The sequence below is a fragment of the Triticum urartu genome, chromosome 5A (genome assembly GCF_056163025.1).
Source record: "Triticum urartu cultivar PI428250 chromosome 5A, HENAU_Tu73, whole genome shotgun sequence".
NCBI lineage: Eukaryota > Viridiplantae > Streptophyta > Magnoliopsida > Poales > Poaceae > Triticum > Triticum urartu.
The window spans coordinates 608,621,638-608,629,182 of record NC_141877.1 but is presented as its reverse complement, the minus strand read 5'-3'; positions in this window follow the sequence as shown (position 1 = coordinate 608,629,182).

The following is a 7,545-nucleotide window of genomic DNA, read 5'->3' as shown; positions in this document are numbered from 1 at the left end:
TACATGTGCACTGTCCGTTATGCATTTCTGTAATGCTGTCTTATTTTCCCCAGCAGGAAGATGCATTTGTGTATGTGCATTGCCCGTAACGCATTTCTGTTGCCATATCATTTGGGTTGTTTGTCTTCTCACTAAACTAAGCCTACTGTCATACAATCATGTTAACAAATATGGCAGCTTGATTAGCACGTACAATCTTGCCTCAAGAGGCGCCACCAGGTGGCGCCCCAGCCACTAGTAAAACTTTATTTTGCTCCAGCCCAGGGGGGCCATGGCTCTTTGAGCCTTGCTGAAGCTCCACCGGTGCTCTCTGATGTGTGTGTCCCCTGTATTTATAGGCAAAGGACCAAGGCTCAGGTGATGGAAGAGATACAGATGGCAAAACAGTATCGATGTTTATCTCTTCAGTCGGCTTGCAACACGGCAACTATCGATCGGATATTCAGGTTTACGTACACGTATTTGCCGGCCGACTTGCAGGTATCCGGGAACGTACGTATGAGCCCTGCCTACGTAGTGGAGCCCCACTTGACCCAATTTGATGCGTGCATGCGGCCAAGAATACGCATGCAATCTTACCACAGGACACAGATTAGGCATGTATCCGTACAGTACATAACGCATGGGCCATGCAAGATGCACCCCGCTATGTACAATTGGAACACGTAACATCCTGCCGTGACGGATCGTTATTTTAAGCGGCGAGCTCATCGTATACGACTGTTCGACTGTACGTACATATGTCTTGGCCCTCCGATCTCATTCAATGCCCGTTTACACTCGCCAGTGTTCGATTGACACACTTAGCGTGAGCAGGCGAGCCCGTGTGCAACATCGCCGCTCTCGTGGTTGGAAGCATTGTGTCAAAATGGTAAAGTTTGTTTTGATGAAGCAGCTGAGAGCGAAAGGGATATACCTACTTCAAGTTCCGTTATGTACTTCTAATTAGTTTCTCAAAAACTGCCTGTGTGCCATGCATGAGCTCAATCTATTTGGCCAAGTCTAGCGAGCGGCCGGCTGCTTGCTTAGGCTAGGCGAGCGGCCGGCCTAAACTGGAAATTTTATATCCTTTTCTAATTAATCATCCTAATTAAAAAAGCTTTTCATCTGGTCCTTCAATATCTGCACAACCATCTCTTCGGAGCATGTGTTTTATTTTTTGGTGCATTTAATTCATGGTTTCAAAAACTAAAAAAGCATAACTTTTAATTTGCATGTCGGAATTAAGATCCGTTTTCACCGCTGAAATCGTCGCGATGTGCTCTTCGAAACTAGATCCTGCATGGATATGTTTTGACAAACTTTTTTTTTATGTAATTTTGTTTCTGCTTTGTGCAACTGACTAGCCTTCGATGTGCAACTATCTAACAGAGATGTGCAACTTTTCTCGTACATCGTAGACGTGCAGTTTTCCTCTATGGTACCTCCACCCCCGAACTGGTTGCTTTCAGTGAGATGTGCAACTACGTTTGTTGCCCAGACTATGCAATTTTCACTAGTGGCACCACCCCGTACTACTCTCCAACAGTGAAATGTGCAATTTCGTCTATTGCCTCGGTGCCCTGGGCAACTGCCTGGTAGTCAACTGCCATGCCAACTGAGCAGTGCAGAAAGTGCATATTGCCATGCCAACTGAGCATATGTGTGTGTGCCAATAGTCCTGCCAACTAAACATTAATGTGTGTGCAACTAGACTACATTGCCGCGTCAACTGAGCATATGTGTGTGCCAGTAGTCCTGCCAACTAAACATCAATGTGTGTACAAGTAGACTATATTTCCGCGCCGACTGAGCATACGTGTGTGTCCGATAGTCCTGTCAACTAAACATCAATGTGTGTGCAGACAGACTACATTGCCGCGCCGACTGAGCATATGTGTGTGTCAATAGTCCGGCCAACTAAACATCAATGTATGTGAACCTAGACTATATTGTCGCGCCAATTGAGCATATATGTGTTTAACTAGTCCTGGCAAGTAAATATCAATGTGTGTGCATCTAGATTACATTGTCGCGTCAATTGCGCATATGTGTGTGCAACTAGTGTCCTGCCAACTAAACATCAATGTGTGTGTAACTAGACTAAATTACAAGCCAACTGAGCATATGTGTGTGCAACTAGTCGTCCTACCAACTAAACATCAATGTGTGTGCAACTACACTACATTACAAGTCAACTAAATATTAATGTGTGTGCAACTAGACTAAATTACAAGCCATGACAATTCACGTGCAACTATGCAAACCAGACTATGAAGACGAGTGTGCAACTGCAGTGCCATCATCTAGCCACTTAGTATCACGTGTTATACAACTACTGGATGGTCATATCCAACTGAGAACTATTATGTGTGCAACTACATTTACTAGAGATGCCAACTAACTGTTCGTGTTGTACAACTAACTATTTGTGGCTAAAATCTCCACAAATGAACTAAGCGACACGAGCAGCTGCCCACAAAAATAACTCCATTCCCCAGCCGGTGTACTGTCGTCTTGTGCAACATTCTAATGATCCTATCCAACTGAGAACTACTATGTGTGCGATTACTACTATAACGGATGCCAACTAAAAATATGACCGGCAAAAATAGATCAATTTAAGCAAAAACATCATCTAGCCAACTTAATATCACCGTGTTGTGCAATTTTCTAAATCATATATACAACTAAAGAGCACTACATGTGCAACTACAACTATTCGATAATTTACTCAGGCAAAAAAGCACTCGTGATAATCCACGTGGTGGAGAGGACGTATGATGGGCGCGACGCACTTACCATCTGCAGGAGACTAACAACGGAGAAGGACTGCAACAAGAAGCTGGAGAAATGCAAGGAGAGAAGCAAGGCTTACCTGTGCATTGACATCCTGGAGCAGGAGATGAAGAGGAAATCCTTCATCTTCGAGGAGCTCCTTTCGGCACAGGTTTCGGTCGCCACGCCTTTGCTGGTAGACAATTTCTACATGAGGCGAATCTTTGTTCGTTGGTTCCTTGTCTTCCCGACGAATCCGCGCGCGTGTGACGATCTGGACTTGGCAAGCGAACCACGCGGCTTCAGTCTTGGTGCGACATAGTCACACCGGCTTTGTCGGATAGCGCACAAGCGAACCACGTCTCGCCCCGACCAGAAAACACCTGGTGGTCATGGGCCGCACGATGCGGTTGCAACGAGCGGTTCAAGCGCGGCCGCTCGGTTCAACAAAATCGTGCGTGTGCGTCCGAAAGTATTTAGGAATCTATTTTATATCTTAAAATATGGGATGCGTCTGGTGGGCGCATGTGCGCCCAGGAAGGATTGATGAGCGACCGATTAAATTGGAAATTTCCTGGCCCCCTTGTCCATAGAAGAAAAGTGGTCAAATCCTTAGTGAATACAGTGCATATAGAAAAAAACTAGATGTGGCTCATTTAATTTGGGTTTCAGAGTTTTTAAAAACTCATAACTTTTAAACCACGTGTCAAAATTAAGATCCGTTTTCACCGTTGCAACCCTCGTGACGTGCTCTTTGAAACTAGATCTCGCATGGGTATGTTTCGATAAAAAGAAATTGTTCAATTTAGTCTTCGTTTGGTTCCACTGCATAGTAGTCAATGTGCAACTATTTTACAGTTGAGTGCAACTTCCCCTAACTCGAGGGCATGCAGTTTTCACTAATGCAAAATACTCCCTCCGTCCAAAATTCTAATCTTAGATTCGTCTAGATACGAATGTATCTAATACTAAAACATGACTTGATACATCCATATTTAGGCAAATATAAGACAAGAATTTTAGGACAGAGGGAGTAGATGTGAACGCATTAAATGTGGTTATATTTTTTAAAGTCACAACTTTTGAACTGAACAGAAATTAACATCCGCTTTCATCGTGGAAATCCGCACGACATGCTCTTCGAAACTAGATCCTTTAAAGGTGTTTTTCGAGAAAAAAATATTTGTGCAATTTAGTCCTTGTTTGGTGCAACTGCTTAGCAATTAATGAGCAAGTACATGACAATCAACGTGCAACTTTTCCCCTACCTGTGGACGCCAATTTTCACTAGTGGCACCTCCACCCAACCTACCCCCTAACACTCAGATGTGCAACTTCGTCTGTTGCTTAGGCCAACTGCCTAGTAGTTGGTGTGCAACTTCTTCCTGTCCGTGGATATGCGTATTTCACTATTTGTTGTCTTGGCTAACTATCTAGAAGTGGATGTGCAATTTCGGATACTGCCTCGTCTAACTACCTAACATGGATGTGCAACTTTCCTCTATACCCCTCGTTGATGTGTAGTTTTTCCTGCTAGCGCCCCGTTTGAACCAGCCCTACTAGGTTGATGTGCAACTTTAGCACCCCATCTGTGATGCATTTTTTCAGTCCCCCGATGGATGTGCAATTTTCATCATACTACGATCGTTGTCGATGAGATGCGCAACTTCGTCTGTTGTCTCAGCCAACTGCCTAGCAGATTATGTGCAACTTCATATGTTGCCCCCGCCAACTGAAACTACACATCCACGCAGTAGAAAGGGGAAGGAGTTGCACATCGACTACTAGGCAGTTGGCTGAAATAATAGACTACATTGCACGTATTGCGGGTAGCGTGGATAGTACATGGTGTGCATAAAAAATTAGACATCAACGAGTAGAGGGGTGCCCATTAACTACTAGCTAGTTGGCCGCGGCAGTAGACTACTTGCACATCATAAAAAGTTGCTTTCATGGTTCTTAGGTTGCCCGCTCATAGGAAATTGGATCATCCAGCTATAAAAATTAGTTTTGAAAAAAAAAGTTGCACCGTGCAGTTCTAAAGTTCCACCATACAGTAATAGAGTTGCACCATATAGCATCACAGTTGGCATCGGAAAAAACTCGTCAAAATATACCTATGCGGGATCTAGTTTGAAAGATATCGTCGTAAGGATTCCAACAATGAAAACAGATTTGGATTCGAACAACGATTTGAAAGATATTGCTTTTAAAAAATTTGGAAACCTGCAATAAATACATGTACACTTGTTTTATTTAAATCAAATTGACTGGTGTGAATGCATTTAGTGCCACGGACAAGCACTAGCGGATAAATTTATCTACACATGCATGCATGTGACGGCGACCACTCGTTTCAACCAACTAGCGCGTGCACGATTATGTATTTGCGTAAAATATGTCTACGACCTTCCCAATCTGCTGGGATCATTCTACATCCTTGACACTCCTAGATTTATTATTACATGGTTTTATTAGATAAAGGCCCCAAACCAGGGATTTCTATCCCCCCCCCCCCCCCCCCCGCGTCGCCTCCCGCTGGCTCGGGTGGAAACCCTAAGCCGCGCCGCCGGGCGCCTCCAGCCCCATCCTCCCCTCCGTCGCTGCCGAAGAAAGCCGCCGAGCGAAGCCCCGGGCGGCTGACGGTGGTGGCAAAGGACATCTTCCCTCCCGCATGAGACGGGTGAGGCGGGTCACCCCATGGCGCCGGTGCGTTTCTCCCCTATTTTGCATCGTGGTGGTGCAAGGTGGCATTGTCGTGTTGGGCGGAGGCGGAGCTGCAAAGCGTCGTGGAAGATCGGGTGGTGCTGGCCACTCGGCGTGTTCGCGTGGTCACGACGGCCATGGTCGTGGTAGCCGGCGGCTCGTCGGGTCGGCTGCAGCGGAACATGGCCGGTGCCAACAGCGACGCGGCCTGGATCCCAGAGCGGCGGCCCTGGAAGGTGGCGGCAGGTGAAGCTCGGGCCCTCCACTGAGGCATGGCGTGGTGATGTCCTTGTCCAAGGCAGATCTGCGCCGGCGATCTGGTGGTTTTTGCTACGGATCAGAGATGGTGACGAGCGCGCAGGATCCATCTCGGTGGCTCTCGCAGTTTGGCGAGGTGGGTGGGAGCCCTCCTCCCAGGATCCAGTGGTGGCACACTCAGGCAGTGGCCAGTGCGCCAGGGCTCCTACGGTGGCAGTGCTGTTGTGGATGGTTGCCGGATCTAGACGGCTAGATCTAGGGCTTTGAAGGCAGTCGGGATGGTGCACAGGTTGTCGGGTGGATTTCTTGGGACAAATTGGGTGAAAGCCCGGTCTTCGGTCGATAGCCGTAGCCGATGATGGCGGGGCCTTGGCATCGTTTCCTTCATGACGGTATTATCGAGGTGAAGCTCCTAGCTCCACCCAATACCTCCGGAGGAAACCCTAGATCAGTAAATCAGATGACGGCGGCACTCTTGTGTCATTTCCCCCTTGAGGGCGTCATTCTTGGAGGTGTACACAGACTCGAGGGACAAAGTGGACGACATCCTATGCAGTGGAGGCTCGGCATTCGATGTGTGGCAATGGACTCGCGCAGTAGGACGACGCTGTCTGGCGTCGTGGTGGCGTCGATGGCACAGAGGTCTGGCAAGGTCGATGCGTTAGTATCTACTCTCCGGATGGATCGATGGAATATGGAGGTCATGGCCTTTGCAGCGTGCACGTATGGTGCCCACTGAGAGTGCGCCGGACCATTGTTTCACCCAGTCCCGTCATTTTGGCTTGGATAGGGCATCCGGCTTTACATGTTAGGCTTTGGTACCATGTTTGTTTGGTATTAGACTCGGACATTGAGCACCCCTTCATCAAGGGGATAGGAGTAGCGACAGGTGTTGCCAAGATTGTGACTTAGGGCTTACTGATGTATTATTTTGTAAGGTCTTTATGAATAATTAATAAAATGACTGCATGAATTGCCCATATGCAGAGGCCGAGGGTACATCCTCCTTTTCAAAAAAAATCGTCTGATGTGATTTCTATAAATTCTTACAATCGTATAATTCATTCCTAACAATTTTCCAAGCTTTAACTTCATACTTGTCGGATGTGATTTCTATAAATTCTTACAATCGTATAGTTCATTCGTAACAATTTTTCTAGTTTGAACTTCATACTCCCTCCCTTCCGGTTTAAAGGGTCTATCTCAATTTTTTTGTTACCCAATTTGCAAGTCCTAATTTTACTACCCCCTCCCCTCCTCTCAGTTTTTGGTCATTTAGTGGTCATGCATGCATATGTTGAAATTGATGCATCGGTAAAAAAACATTTTTTAAAGAAAAACAAGCGCACTAATTAAGTACTTCTCCAAACTACGGAAATTATTCCACCACTCACCACTGCCTAGGTTGTGGAGATTTGGGGTGTGCTACGCGTCTGTCGGGTCAAGAATCTATTATATCGACCGCCTTCTCTAACATTAGATGGACCATGAGGGAGCTGTCCGTTCTCATCGCCGAGGTGCACCGGCCTGTGCAACAAGTCTCCTGTTACGATAATCATTTTGCAACAGTAGCACATTTGTGCTTCTCCCTAGCCATTTTCTTCCTGCTAATGTGGGCTGAGCTTTGCAACAAGGGTCGTGTTGCGCTCGACGCTTTGCAATAGGTGACATGTTGTGCTCCCCGCCCTTTTTCAATTTTTTTCATGTGGATGTGCGCTCGCCTTTGCAACAAGGCTCGTGTTGCGCCTTGCAACAGGAGGCGCTCCCCATGAAAACTATTTTTTCCTGTTTCCAGTTGTGCTGAGTCAGCCCATGCAACAAGAG